Below are 16,188 nucleotides of genomic sequence, written 5' to 3' on the forward strand. Positions count from 1 at the left end.
TGGGAAAAGAGAAAAAGTGATTGTTTCCTCAATTCTGGGTACTCCAGTGTAGTGAAGATATCAGCTTATTGTAAAAGTAGAAAACACATTTGGAAGAGGATATTGTCTTGCCATATTAAGTCTTGGCTGGCTAAAGGCTTTCAATTAGGAACAAAAAGTAGAATCTTGAAAGGAACTAACTCCAGATGTGAAGGAGAACTTGTGGGATAAGCCTCTCACTCCCCCAAGAAAATGATTTGGGCAGAGTGTGGCTTCCTGTGGGTTAACTGCTTGTCTATTCTTAAGACAAGGCTTGGTTGCTTAATGAAGGTGATAAACCTTTCTTTTGCAGTCTTTCTACTTTGGGGAGATCAGCATTGGGACACCACCCCAAAATTTCCTAGTCCTCTTCGACACGGGCTCCTCCAATCTCTGGGTGCCCTCCATCTACTGCCAGAGCCAAGCCTGCTGTGAGTATGTCACCATCACCCTCCACACCATGAGGGCAGCAGATAGAGGGGCAGAGCTGGGATTTGAGTGCAGGTGTGTCATTCTAAGTCCAGAGTTCTCTGTGCATATCCATCACGTATCCTCCTTCTGTTTGGAACATCTAGAAATTGCTCTCAGTCTATCACTTCAGCACCACTTTCCAGAAGTGCTGACTTTTTTGGAGACAGAGAGCAGAAACAGACTAAGGCTTCCTTTCCTTCCTCCCTGCTCCCTCCTGTGGCCGAGTATTCCTGGCAAGTCTGAGGCAATCTTTCCCTCAGAGAATGGTCAGCTGGAAGGAATTTGGGCAATGTGTGTCATAGACTTTTCTAGGACTAGCACAGTTTGTCTACAAGAAAAGATCTAGGGTGATGCCCTATCCCAGCCTTGGTGTGATGAGCCCAATCCATCAAGGATAAGTAGCCTTCATGTGTTTTGGAAAACTGCAAATGAAATTAATATTCCATTCTGTCTTTCTACAGCCAATCACAACAGGTTCAACCCCAGCCTGTCCTCCACCTTCAGAAACAATGGACAAACCTATACACTGTCCTATGGGAGTGGCAGCCTGAGTGTGTTCCTGGGCTGTGACACTGTGACTGTAAGTAGTGTTTTCATAGCCTCTGAGGGTCTGTGGTTTGGCTCCCATTTTCGAGAGTCTTACACCTTATTAGAGAAATCCATGCTTACTAATTAGGTCCAAGCTTCCCAGAAGCTGAGTATTGGAAGGAACACAAAGCCTGTCTAACTCAGCCTTCGTCCCAAGACGTAAATTGCTTCCACAGCAGTCCTGACTGCAGGAAGCCTTTATGTTGTGCTAAAGTTGTTGTGTCTTCTTGCAACTTTGCTGTGTGGTCCTAACTCTGCCCTCTGGAAACGCACAGATAGGTCTACTTCCTCTTCCACCCAGTTGCACTTTGCATATTTGAAGACAAGCCTTTTTACTATTTTCTTACTTCTTTAGTTCAAACACCTACAATTCCTCTAATCATTCTTGCACATAAATTGTTCAGTATGAAACTATTCAATTCTTTCACTGTCCATGGAAGTGGAAACTATAACTCCAGAAAAAACTTCTTCCACTTCTCCAACATCCACACTCTTTTTTCCAACACACACATGATTGGAAAGGTTGCTTTTTCACCCTCCACTCCCACCCTTGTGGTTGGGTTCTGCATGAAAGAAGCTGATGGTCTCTCTCTAGGAGGCTTTCTGGATTCCATACCCTGTGCACATAAGTCTGGGAAGCCGTGCGATTTGTGCACCTGAATTGTCAAGCTATACTGTCTGCTTGCCATAGGTTCATAGCATCATCATCAATAACCAGGAGTTTGGCCTGAGTGAGAATGAGCTCAGTGACCCCTTCTACTATTCAGATTTTGATGGGATCCTGGGAATGGCCTACCCAAGCATGGCAGTGGGGAATTCCCCGACAGTGATGCAGGGAATGCTGCAGCAGGGCCAGGTCATTCAGCCTGTCTTCAGCTTCTACTTCACCCATTGAGAACCTTCGTCCTCTGAAGGGCTCAGAAAATGAGAGTCCATGGGGATTCCAGGCAACCCAAGATCAGATGGGGTCCAGGTTATAAGATGTTCTGACACAATGAGTATAACTTGCTATATAAAATTCCCATATTTCAGAAAATTTGGGAAAAATCTTATTTTAAATACACTTTAAGAACTTTAAATTAGGCCAGGTGAGGTGTCTCATGCCTGTAATTCCAGCACTTTGGGAGGCCGAGGCAGGCGAATCACAAGGTCAGGAGATTGAGACCATCCTGGCTAACACGGTGAAACTCCATCTATACTAAAAATACAAAAAAATTAGCTGGTCTTGGTGGCGGGCACCCATAGTCCCTGCTACTCAGGAGGGTGAGGCAGGAGAATGGTGTGAACCTGGGAGGTAGAGCTTGCAGTGAGCCGAGATCGCACCACTGCACTCCAGCCTGGGTGACAGAGTAAGACTCCATCTCGGAAAAAAAAAAAAAAAAGAATTTTAAATTATATTAGCTATAAGCTACATGATGACTTTTCATAAAATTGAGTAACTGTCCCTCAGGGTTTATTTAGGAAATCTGGAGACTGCTGTGTTAGCACTAAAGAACAAGCCACATGAGCATTACTAGTAAAGAGAACTATAATGGAGGAATAATCATAATACTACGTCTGGCTTTATAAAGTGTTCTCCTAGCAGTTACTTCAAATGCCATCTCAAAAATCCTGATATTAGCCCCATCTTGCCAGGGAGCAAATGGAGGCTCAAACACATTGTTAGAATTGATCAAGGTCACTCACGGTAGGTGTGAAGCCAAGACTCAAACTCAAATATCTTGATCACAAATCCAATAGTTTTCTTGCTCCACTTGGCACTGAACTTTTGTGCCAAACTTTATCCCTTGCTCCTTCTTTCCCAAACACACGATCCTCAAAATACCTGAGGTTCACCTGTCTTTCTTCTACGACTGGCCAGCATAAGGAGCACAAAAGGCCAAAGTCCTTTCAGTATTGTCTAGTTAATGACCTGACCATGATGGGAGCATGCCTCTCAGAGTGCACTCGCGGGCTCTCTCAAGCTCCGTTCTAGTTGTCCCCAAAACCGTTTCCTGTTGTTCTCACTTTCTCCCAGGGAGGGTTTCTCTGGGATGCTTTTCTAGTCCATTTTCAGATGCCTGGTTTCTATTCCCATCTTCTTTATGGGCATCATGTCTAGTAGTTTGGTGTTACTCTGAGAAGTCTCCTCCTGTGCCTCAGCAGGCCAAGTCTGAGAGCAGCTCAGAGGACAGTGTCCCCTCATCTGTGGCACCCCTGTGTCTGAGGGAGTGTGGGAAGGAGAGAGGCGAGAGAACTGCCTCACTGACTGTGTGTGGACACTCACGTTCTTCTACATCTATCCCTAGCCAACCAACCCGCCAGTATGGTGGAGAGCTCATTCTTGGAGGTGTGGACCCCCAACTTTATTCTGGTCAGATCATCTGAACCCCTGTCACCCGGGAACTGTACTGGCAGATTGCCATCGAGGAGTAAGTAGAGAGGGCACCTCCTGTGGATTGTGGACACTCGCAGGGTGTTCCCCTAGCTTAACAACATTTCCTGTTCCTCCACATCACACAGGTTTCTTAAATAGAATCACCAGCCCCAAGCTGAGGTGATCCTGGAGCTCAGAAGACACTGGTGTCTGGCGCTAGACTTTTTGAACTGGGTACTGAGCCTCAGCATGCTGGCAGGTTGGCCATTCCTAGGCACTGTGAATCTATGTTTCCATCTTGGAAGCTTGATGATTTCCATCGGCATAATCTTTACCACTTCTATCATTAGTGAAAGTAATAGCTGTCATTGATGTTTTAGATCTGTCAGGTACTATGCTAAGTATTTTACTTATTTATTTATTTGAGACAGAGTGTCACTCTGTCGCCCAGGCTGGAGGGCAGTGGCATGATCTCTGCTCACTGCAACCTCTGCCTCTGGGGTCCAAATGATTCCCTTGCCTCAGCCTCCTGAGTAGCTGGGATTACAGGTGCCCACCACCATGCCCAGCTAATTTTTTGTAATTTTAGTAGAGATGGGCTTTCACCATGTTGGTCAGGCTGGTCTCAAACTCCTGACCTCAAGTGATCCACCCATCTTGGCCTCCCGAAGTACTGGGATTATAGGTGTGAGCCACCGTGCCCGGCCTAAGTACTTTGAATATATTATTGCATATAATTTTCACAAGAGCACTATAAGGAGGTCAGCAATATGTTTCATTCTATAAAGAAATCAAGCCTCTGAAGGCTAAGTAACTTGTCCAAAGTCACACATTTTATAAGGCCAAAATTTGAGCGCAAGCTTATCTGATCTGCATTGGGATCAGATAAACTTATGCTCAAATCAGTTATTTCTACACCCAAGAATTCTCTATCACACGCCAATTGAAGACAAAACTCCTTTGATCTGTATTTAAGACCATACAAAGTCTCGGCTCCACCTATCAATACAGCCTCTCAGTGCTTCACGATATTTTAGCACAGACTTCAGACTTCAACAAGTCCTTGCACCTGGCCATGATTTTCTTGCTTTTGTTCTTTTAATCATGCCACCTGGAGTGCTTAATTGAATTGTAGGCATTCCTCAAAGCCCAGATTAATTCGTATCTTCTCCTAAAAATCCTTCCAGGGGCCCAGAGCACAGTAATTTCTCTCTCTTTTGATCCTTTAATGCTTACCTGTGCTGCTGTCACAATTAACATGTCCTAGTCATTGGGCAAGGCAGTGGGGAAACAGCCCAACCTACAAGAGTAGAAAGAGGTAAGAGCTTGACAGATTATTTGTACAAGGAATAGAGGTGTCTTTTCATATAGCCCAATTCTACTCATCCTTTATCACTTCCTCAGAAAAATCCTTGTTCTGGCTTCCCAAACTAGATCAAATCCTCTTTTCTCTAGCACATTGCAATGTGCACCTATCAGGGCTGCAATTAGACATCATTTGTGTGTTTTTGTTAACTGTCTGGGTTCTCCACTAGACTGTGGTGTATGTCTTGTTTACCATTGTATCTCCAAGTGCCTTGCATGACACCTGGCTCATAGACAGATCTCAACACATCTATGTGGGATGAAGAAGAAGGGTAGAGCAGTAGAAAAAAGCAAGACAAGGAATCAGAGACTGAATCATATAAGACGCTATGTACCATTACAGGGTTTATCAGCTACTGCCTTACAGTGTTAGTCATGGTTTGATTAATTGTGTTGTTTCATCTCTATTAGAATAAGCTCCTTAAAACAGTAAGCACAAATTACTCACTCCTTGTATCACCATAAACCCTGAAAGAGTGTGTTACACGTAGTAGGTGCTCAAAATGCAGCTATTTATTGATTACAAGCCCTGACTGTGTTTGGCACTATGTGCTGGACGCCATATAGGTAGATGAAAGAAGGTAAGATGCAGGCTCTATCTTCCTAGAGCTTTCAGTCAGAGCTAGAGTGGGCATCAGATCAAGACTGAGGATGCGACTCCAATAATCACAAATGCACTGAAACATTTCATGGGCAGATGTGTAATAGGAGTGGCTTGGCTGCCTGGAAGAGGAAAAACATCAGAGCTGCTGGGTTGGGGGACAAGGATTGACATGGCTCATGTTTTCAGTAAAGGCACTTGATTCTCTTTGTCATGGTGTCCCCCTCAGATTTGCCATCGGTAACCAGGCCACTGGCTTGTGCTCTGAGGGTTGCCAGACCATTGTGGATACCAGGACCTTCCTGCTGGCAATTCCCCAGTAGTACATGGGCTCCTTCCTGCAGGCAACAGGAGCCCAGCAGGCTCAGAATGGTGATGTGAGTAACCAGAAGCCAAGGGCTTTTCTGCACACCCAGACAGACTCAACACAGGTGCCTGAGTGCAAGGAGTTCACAACAGAGAGGAGGAAGGGTAGGATGGGACCTGAGGCTTTGGTAGGAAAGATGGGTGGGGACACAGCATGGCATTTCTGTCATGAACCTTCAATGCAAGGAAGGGGAAGAGGAGGGAGTAACACCATCTCTCTTCAGACTGATTGAGTATGGGGTGAATGGTTGTCAGGAGGTGCTATGAATCCACTGTAGGTCCCAGGGGCAAATTTCAGCTTTCTGGCCACTATCATTTGACAGCTCTGCAATTTTAGAGTCAACACATTTCTCCATTCCTTTTGGTTTCTTTCTCCTGTAGGAATATATCTTTGGATTTGACTCTGAGTAGCCTTCTCTCCCCACACCTGCCCGCTTTGTACTCATATCTGTTGTTTGCTTCTCCCCACGTGCAAGAATCTATTCCCAGACTAAACCTTGATTTCTCAGGTTGTGTGTGTTGTGTGTGCACATCTGTGCACATGCATGCATACATGTGTGCACATGCTATGGTGAGTACACGGACATGTGCACACAAATGTGGATATGAGTGTGTGGGAGAGTAGGCTTCCACAAGTGTGTGCCCATGCCTTTTCTCTGTAATTTTCACTTTCTGAGGCTAGAGACTCTGTTCTAGAATAAGCCTCATTCTTTATGACCATATCAATACAACCAAAATCCAAAAGCTGAGATGTATTTAAGGAGAGGACGGAAGACAGCAAGCGGGCCTGGTCAGAGTTATTCCTGGGAAGGCCAGGCCTGCCATGCTCTGAAACAGCCTTTACTGGAAAGTCGAGGGGAAAGTCTTACAGGGAAGTCACGGGAACAAAGTGGGCCTTGGGCCTTTTACCTGGGCTCCTAGTTCCCTGGAGCACCTCAGCTTTGCCTCTTCCTCCTCTCAGTTTGTGGTCCACTGCAGCTACGTACAGAGCATGCCCACCATCACCTTCCTCATTGACGGGGCCCGGTTTCCTCTGCCTCCCTCTGCCTCCCTCTGCCTATGTCTTCAATGTACGTATTCACTCCTGGCTTCCTGGGTACTGGGATTCGGTGGGCCCAAACAGATGTTCCATGTCCCAGCTCACATCTGGGCACCTATGATGTGAGCGGGGCACCAGGGATCAGGCTGAGGTTGAACAGGAATTCAGGGCCCCCTATAGGTGTCATGTAATATAAGGTGGGGAGTCCCTGTGGGGAAAGGTCTCTACAGTACAGCTAGTTGTATCTTCATGTCCTTTGTCTCTTCAGAACAATGGCTACTGCAGACTCGGAATTGAGGCAGCCCCTCTGGATTCTGGGGGATGTCTTCCTCAAGGAATATTACTCTCTCTATGACATGGCCAACAATAGGGTGGGCTTTGCCTTCTCTGCCTAGACTAGCCAGCAACTACTGTCTCCACGCTCTCTGCAGGACTCTGGGATCATCCTGGTGTTTCTGTGGGTCCATGGCAGCATTTTTAATGATCCTGACTCCCTCTGCTCACTAGAGTCTTACTTTCTGGAACTAATAAATTGGAAAACTCCAAACACCTTTAATGTTCATTCCCAGATGTCTTTTTTGGTGTGTTCTGCTTTTTGTGGCTTATTCTAAGTTGAAACTTAGCAGCAGTTACTGCAGGCGATCAGTTAGTTAATCAATGGGAGAGAAATACAAGGAGGCAATCTCTGCCTGAGTATGGAACTGCAGCATAGGCTTAACGGACACAGTGATATCTCCTTGGGAAACTCTGGTTGAAGGTTATCACCCACCTAGCTCTCTCTCCCCCAATATTGTTTTTGACTATCCTTAGAAAGAACGTGTGCCAGACCAATGGCTGACTCAAGAACAATATAAGGGATGGGGGAAGCAACAACTTTATAAAGCATTTCAAACATGTGTTTTGCAAGCCAAACATAATCAGAAAACTTTCTTTTAAGGGCAGCAGCACAATTTCAATGAATTTGCAGATTAATGGGCATTATCATAGTCCTCATGACTCCCTACTGGTACTCAGGCTACTTCACATGTTCACTTTGCCTGCCTGGATCTGAAAGCATTTGAGTTCAAAATCCCCAGTTTTATTTTACATTGGAAGGAACTGAGGCATAGAGAGGTGATCATACAGTTGGTGTTCAAGTCAGATTCAGATTCAATGTAATAATTTTTTAAAGTTATATTTCTATGTAATAAAGTCCACTATGCCATGGGGTCACGGAAAATATAAATGAGGCATGGTTTTGATCCCTAGGAATTTTTAATCTAGAATACCTTGCTTTTGAGCATTTCCCTGTTTGAAGTGAGCTCAGTGGTTAGATTTGCATTACACAGTCAGTAATCAAAAATCATTTGAAGTGAGGTCCTCTAATGTAGAAGGTTGCCTCAGGGAATTAAAAACTGTCATTGCGTTGGGATCTCAAAAAGCTTTCAATAGTGGAGATATCACATTAATTCCAGTATAATTAGAAAAATGTATCTGGATAAAAACATGCAAAGCATTCTCAACCCACCCACGTATGGGGTAGGGGATTATAGTGGTGAATGTTAGTGTCCATTTTCTTACATAGTTTTATTGGTCCTGTCTACTGACATGTAATAGAGCTGGTCTTATCGAACTGAATAATGTCTGTATTTGGTCATTTGTTTTTTCTTCAGTGTTGTGTTTATCTTATGGAAGAAATAGATTCTTTTATCAAAGGGAAGGGCGATGCAGGTCAGCCCCACTGCACCTCCATCCTCCTCCCCTGCCCTGTCAGTCACTGTTCTTGCCTTAGCATCACCTCTGTTTATGCTCTGACTTTTGACCTCAAGAGTTTAGAGCAAAGATCTCGAGTTAGAGATATAATTTCCAGAAAGTTCTTAATACAGTTACTGAGAGACAATCAAATTCAAGTTACTACAAGTCATCTGAGGTTTTTTAGCAGGTACTAGTCTGCTGGAACAATTATAGTATTTGCAAAGCCAGAGTTAGAAAATTATATCTGCTCCTGTTTTCTAGAAAATAACAATCAATGCCCAGGCGCGGTGGCTCACGCCTGTCATCCCAGCACTTTGGGAGGCTGAGGTGGGTGGATCATGAGGTCAGGAGATCGAGACCATCCTGGTTAACACAGTGAAACCCCGTCTCTAGTAAAAATACAAAAAATTAGCTGGGCGTGGTGGTGGGTGCCTGTAGTCCCAGCTACTCGGGAGGCTGAGGCAGGAGAATGACATGAATCTGGGAGGTGGAGGTTGTAGTGAGCCGAGATCATGCCACTGCACTCCAGCTGCAACAGAGCGAGACTCTGTCTCAAAAATAAAACAAAACAAAACAAAACACAAAAACTTCCCCACAGCTTAAGGTCTGTTCCACTTTGCTTATCGTTTGTGGGATGGGGACAAGACTTCTATTAATATGTGAGCGTTCCTCACCTTCCTCTAGCACCCTTCTGTCCTCATTGTACTAAATAAAGACCTTGGTTGTCCAATCCCTATATTTTTGTGAAAGAGAATTGGGGTGGGGGGGCTGCCAAAAACCAACAGATATTGGTGAGAATGTGGAGAAAAGGGAACACTTACACACTGTTGGTGGGAATGTAAATTAGTACAACCACTACAGAAAACAATAGGAGATTTCTAACTAAAAATAGAACTACCCTCTGATCCAGTAATCCTTCTCACAGGTACCTAACCAAAGGAAAAGAAATCATTATATCAGAAGGACACCTGCACTCATATGTTTATGGCAGCACAATTCATAACAGCAAAGTCATGGAATCAACCTAAATGTTCATCAACAGATGATTGGATTAAAAATGTATACATATTTCATGTAATACTGCACGGCCAAAAAAAGAATGAAATCATGTTTGTTGCAGCAACAGGGATGGAATCAATGGGAGAGAAAAATAAGGAGGCAGTCTCTGCCTGAGTATGGAACTGCAGCATAGACATTAAGGATACAGTAGTCCTTATCAGAGGCTGTTATCACAAGTGAAATGACTCAGAAACAGAAAGTCAAACACCAAATGTTCTCCCTTGTAAGAAGGAGCTAAACATACAGAATGGAATAATAGACAATGGAGACTACAAAAGGTGGGAGGGTGGAAGACGGATGATGGATGACATACCTAGCCTATTGGGTGCAATGTGCACTATTCAGGTGATGGGTACACTAAAAGCCCAGACTTCACCATTACACAGTATACCCAAACCTCCATCTGTACCCCTAAATCTATAAAAATAAAAACAATAAAAATAAAAAGCAAAAAGAGAAAGAAAACACATGGATATCTAATGACAGTTTCAGTTTCCAACATAAAAAAGACAACTTTAAAAACATGAAAAAAATTTGTGGACTGGGTTGAGAGAGAGGGGAAGGTCTGCAGAAGTAGAAGGAAAGATGAGAGAATTAGACAGAAAGAGCTGGAAAGTAACAGGGGCGTGAAAAGGCATAGAACTATGAACAGTGGATGTGAAGACAAGGATTTGGGCTTTGTTGGGGGAAACGTCCCAGCCCACCATCTCTGGAGGAGAATGTAGAATGGTAATTTTGAAAAATGTTGCCAATGCTTACATATTAGAGCCTTTCAAATATTCTTTAAGAGAGGTAAATAGGTATTGGAATTCCTGTTTAATCGCTATTTGTGCGGGTGTAATGTGCTTGTTAAAAAATTTTAATTTTTAATTTTTATGGGTACATAGTAGGTGTATATATTTACGGGCTACATGAGATATTTTGATACAGGCATGCTATGCATAAAAATCACATCAGGGTAAATCAGGTATCCATCACCTCAAGAATTTATCCTTTGTGTTTCAAACAATCCAATTATACTCTTTTAGTTATTTCAAAATGAGCAACTGAATCTTTAAAAATATAGTCACCCTGTTGTGCTAGCAAATATCAGATCTTGTTTATTCTTTCTACCTATTTTTTTTTAACTTATTAATCATCCTTCTTTTCCCTCCTTTCTGACTACCCTTCCCAGCCTCTGGTAACCATCCTTCTATTCTCTATGTCCATGAGTTCAGTTGTTTTAATCTTTAGCTCCCACAAATAAGTGAGAATATGCAATGTTTGTCTTTCTGTGCCTGGCTTATTTTGCTTAACATAATGACTGCCGATTTCATTCATTTTGTTGCAAATGATGAGATCTCACTTATTTTTTATGGATGAATAGTAGTCCATTGTGTATATGCACCACGTTTTCTTTATCCATTTGTCTGTGAATGGACACTTAAGTCACTTCCACATCTTGGCTATTATGAATACTGCTGCAATAAACATGAGAGTGCAGATATCTTTTTGATATGCTGATTGCCTTTCTTTTAAGTATATACCTAGAAGTGGGATTGCTGGATCATATGGTAGCCCTATTTTTAGTTTTTTGAGGAAGCTCTAAACTGTTCTCCATAGTGATTGTACTAATTTACATCCCCACCAATAGCATACAAGGGTTCTCTTTTCTCCACATCCTTGCTGGCATTTGTTATTGCCTATTTTTTTAAATAAAAGCCATTTTTTAATTAGGGTGAGATGATATCTCATTGTAGTTTTGATTTACATTTCTCTGATGATTAATGATGTGAACATCTTTCCATACCTCTTTGCTAGTTGTATATCTTCTTTTGAGAGATGTCTATTCAGATCTTTTGCCCCTTTTAAATCAGATTATTAGGTTTTTCCTATGGAATTGTTTGACCTCCTTATATATTCTGGTTATTAATTCCTTGTCAGATGGGTGGTTTGCAAATATTTCTCCCATTTTGTGGGTTGTGTCTTCACTTTGTTGTTTCCTTTGCTGTGCAAAAACTTTTTAACTTGATGTAATCCCATTTGTTCATTTTTGCTTTGGTTGCCTGTGCATGTAGGTTATTGCTCAAGAAGTCTCTGCCCAGTCCAATGTCCAGTAGAGTTTTCCCAATGTTTTCTTTTAGTTTCACTAGTTTCATAGTTTGAGGTTTTGGATTTAAGTCTTTAATCTATTTTGATTTGATTTTTGTATATGGTGAGAGATAGGCATCTTGTTTCATTCTTCTGCATATAGACAATCTAGTTTTCCCAGCATCTTTGTCAAAAATGAGTTCACTGTAGACGTATGATTTATTTCTGGGTTCTGTATTCTGTTCCACTGTTCTATGTGTCTGTTTTTATGCCAGTACCATGCTGCTTTGGTTACAATAGCTCTGTAGCATAATTTGAAGTCAGGTAATGTGGTTTTTCAATTTTTGTTCTTTTCCTTAGGATAGCTTTGGTTATTCTGGGTCTTTTGTGGTTCTATATACATTTTGGAATTTTTAAAAAAATTTCTGTGAAGAATGTGATTAGTAATTTGATAGAGGCTGCATTGGATCTATAGATCATTTGAGTACTATGGACATTTTAACAATATTGATTCTTCCAATTCATGGATGACATGGAATATCTTTCTATTTTTTGGTGTCCTCTTCAGTTTCTTTCATCAGGGTTTTACAGTTTTTACTGAATAAATCTTTCACTTCTTTGGTTAAGTTAATTCCTAGGTATTTAATTTTATTTATGGCTATTGTAAATGGGATTACTTCTTTGATTTCTCTTCCAGATTGTTCACTGTTGGCATATAGAAATGCTACTAATTTTCATATGTTGATTTTGTATCCTGCAACTTTACTGAATTTGTTTATAGTTCTAATAGTTTTTGTGTGTGGAGTATTTGGGTTTTTCCAAATATAAGATTGTATCATCTGCAAACAGGATAATTTGACATTTCACTTTCCAATTTGGATGCACTTTATTTCTTTCTCTGGTCTGATTGCTCTAGCTAGGAATTCCAGTACTACGTAGGGTAACAGTGGTAAAAGTGGGCATATCTGTCTTATTCCAGATCTCAGAGGAAAGCCTTTCAGTTTTTTCCCATTCTGTATGATACTAGCTCTGGGTCTGTCATGTATGGCTTTTATTATGTTGAAATGTGTTCTTTCTATCCCCCGTTTTTTTTTAGGGTTTTTATCATGAAGGGATGTTGAATTTCATCAAATGCTTTTTCAACATTGGTTGAAATTATCATATGATTTTTGTCCTTCATTCTGTTCATATGATGTATCACACTGATTGAGCCATTCTTGCATCCCTGGGATAAATCCCAGGTGGTCACTATGAATGAATTTTTAATATGTTGTTGAATTCAGTTTGTCAGTATTTTGTTGAGGACATTTGCATCAATATTCATTGGGGATATTGGCCTGTAGTTTTCTTTATATGTATGTATGTTTTTGTCTGGTTTTGGTATCAGGATAATACTGACCTTGTAGAGTGAGTTTGGAAGTATTCTCTCCTCCTCTATTTTTCAGAATAGTTTGAGTAGGGTTGGTATTAATTCTTTCAATGTTTGGTAGAATCCAGCAGTGAAGCCTTTGGGTCCCGGGCTTTTCTTTGCTGGGAGACTCTTTACTACAGCTTTGATCCTGTTACTTGCTATTGGTCTGTTCAGGTTTTGGATTTTTTCACAGTTCAATCTTGGTAGGTTGTATGTGTCTAGGAATTTGTCTATTTCTTCTAGATTTTATAATTTATTGGCATATAGTTGCTTATAGTAGCCACTAATGATCGCTTGGATTTTTGAAGTATGAATTGTAATGTCTCCTTTATCATCTCTGATTTTATTTATTTGGGTCGTCTCTCTTTTTTTCTTTAGTCTGGCTAAAGGTTTGTCAATTTTGTTTATATTTTCACAAAACCAATTTTTGTTTCATTGATATTTGTATGTTTTTCCCTTTCAATTTTGTTTATTTCTTCTTTGATCTTTATTATTTCTTTTCTTCTGCTAATATTGGGTTTGGTTTGCTCTTGCTTTTCTAGTTCTTTAAGATGTATCATTATGTTGTTTTTTCAAATTTTTTCCTACTTTTTTGATGTAGGCACTCAATGCTATAAACTTTACTGTTAGTACTGCTTTAACTGTATCCCAAAGGTTTTGGTATTTTGTGTTTACATTTTCATTTGTTTCTTGAAACAAATGAAATGTATTATATATTATGGTTATTAATTCCTTGTCAGATGGATATGCTCTTCTTTCTTTTTTTTTTTTTTTAAGAGGGAGTCTCGCTCTGTTGCCCAGGCTGGAGTGCAGTGGCGTGATCTTGGCTCACTGCAAGCTCCGCCTCCCGGATTCACGCCAGTCTCCTGCCTCAGCCTCCCGAGTAGCTGGGACTACAGGTGCCCGCCACCATGCCCGACTAATTTTTTTTTGTATTTTTAGTAGAGACGGGGTTTCACCATGTTAGCCAGAATGGTCTCGATCTCCTGAGCTTGTGATCCATCCGCCTCAGCCTCCCAAAGTGCTGGGATTACAGGCGTGAGCCACCGCGCCTGGCCGGGGTATACTATTCTAGTATAAAAGTTTTTCCTTCAGCACTTAATATATGGTCTATCCTTGAGAATGATCCATGTGCTGAGAGGAATGTGTATTCTGCCCCCATTGGATAAAATGTTCTGTACATATCTATTAGGTCTATTTGGTCTATAGCACAGATTAAGTCCAGTGTTTGTTGATTTTCTGTCTAGATGATCTGCTCGATGCTGGCTTGTAAGATTTCCACTCAGAAGTCTGCTGCCAGATGTACTGGAGCACCTTTGAATATTATTTGTTTCTCTTCTCTTGCTGCTTTTAGAATCTTTTCTTACCTTTGACCTCTGGGAGTTTGCTTATTAAATGCCTTGAGACAGTCTTCCTTGAGTTAAATCTGCTTGTGTTCTATAACCTTCTTGTACTTAGATATTGATATCTTTCTCTAGATTTGAGATATTTCCTGTTATTATCCCTTTGAATAAACCTTCTGCCCCTATTTCTCTCTACCTCCTTTTTAGGGCTAACTTCATTCCTTTTTCTTTTGTCTTCTCTGGCTGTGTATTTTCAAATAGCCTGTCTTCAAGATCACTAATTCTTTCTTCATCTTGATCAATTCTTCTGTTGAGATAATCTGATGCTTTCTCCAGTATGTCAATTGATTTCTTTAGCTCTAGATTTTCTGCTTGATTTTTAAAAATGATTTCAATCTCTTTGTTAAGTTTAACTGACAGGATTCTGAGTTCATTCTCTGTGTTGTCTTGATTTTTTTTTGTTGTTGTTGTCTCAAAATAGCTAGTTCAAATTCTGTTTGAAAGGTCACATATCTCTGTTACTCTGGGATTCATCATTGGTGCCTTATTTAGTTTGCTTGGTGAGGTCATGTTTTCCTGGATGGTCTTGACACTTGTGAATGTTGGTTGATGTCTGGGTATTAAAGAGTTAAGTATTTATTGTAGTCTTTGCAGTCTGGACTTGTTTGTACATCCTTCTTGAGAAGACTTTCCTGGTACTTGAAGGGACTTGGTCTGGGCGTGGTAGTTCATGTCTATAATCCCAGCACTTTGGGAGGCCAAGGCAGTAGTATCACCAGAGGTCAGGAGTTCGAAAACAGCCTGACCAACATGATAAAACCCCGTCTCTACTGAAAAACAAAAAACAAAAAACAAAAAACAAAATTAGCTGGGCATGGTGGCATATGCCTGTAATCTCAGCTACTTGAGAGGTTCAGGCAGGAGAATCGCTTGAACCCAGGAGGTGGAGGTTGCAGTGAGCCGAGATTTCACCATTACACTCCAGCTTGGGTGACAGAGCAAGACTCCGTGTCAAAAACACAAACAACAACAACAACAAAAAAGAAACAAAAAAACCCAAACAAACAAAAACAAACAAACAAAAAAATGAAAGGACTTGGGTATTTTGTTATCCAAGTCTTTAGTCACTGCAACTGTGTCTACATTAGGGGGCAACCCCATCCCAGTAAACAATGTGACTCTTATAGACTTGTAGAGGTACCACTTTGGTGGTCTTGTTATGATCCAAGAGAATTATTTGAATTACCAGGTAGAGACTCCTATTCTCCTCTCTTCCCTTACTTTCCCCCAAACAAACAAAGTCTCTTTCCCTCTGTTCCAAGCTCCCTGGAGCTGAGGGAAGGGTGACACAAGCATCTCTGTGGCCACCACCACTGGGACTATACTGGGTCAGACCTGAAGCCAGTACACCACTGGATCTTGCCCAAGGCCCAGGGTGACTGACCACTGCCTCGCTACCACTGATTTTCACTCAAGGCCCAAGGGCTTTTCAGTCAATAGGTGTGAATCCAGGCAGGCTTGTGTCCTTCCCTTCAAGGTGCTGAGCCCCCTCACAGCCTAGGATGGGTCAGGAAATGCCATCTAGAAGCCAAGGCCTGGAATTGGGGACCCCAGGAGCCCACTTGGTGGTCCACCTAACTGTGGCCAGGCTGGCAGCCAAGCTGCAAGAAAAAGTCCCCTTTATTCGTCCCTCTCCTCTCAAGCAGAAGGAGTCTCTCTCTGTGGCCACCACAGCTGGGAATGTGCTGGGTTGCATCTCAGGCCAGC

The 16,188-nt window shown here is 41.7% G+C and overlaps 1 pseudogene; it reads left to right on the top strand.

Moving 5' to 3' along the window:
• The first annotated feature begins 331 nt into the window (after positions 1-331).
• On the top strand, positions 332-7,199 carry LOC105516089 (annotated as a pseudogene).
• Positions 7,200-16,188: the final 8,989 nt, after the last annotated feature.

Source organism: Colobus angolensis, unplaced genomic scaffold, assembly GCF_000951035.1.
Source record: "Colobus angolensis palliatus isolate OR3802 unplaced genomic scaffold, Cang.pa_1.0 Scaffold273, whole genome shotgun sequence".
Classification (NCBI taxonomy): Eukaryota; Metazoa; Chordata; class Mammalia; order Primates; family Cercopithecidae; genus Colobus; species Colobus angolensis.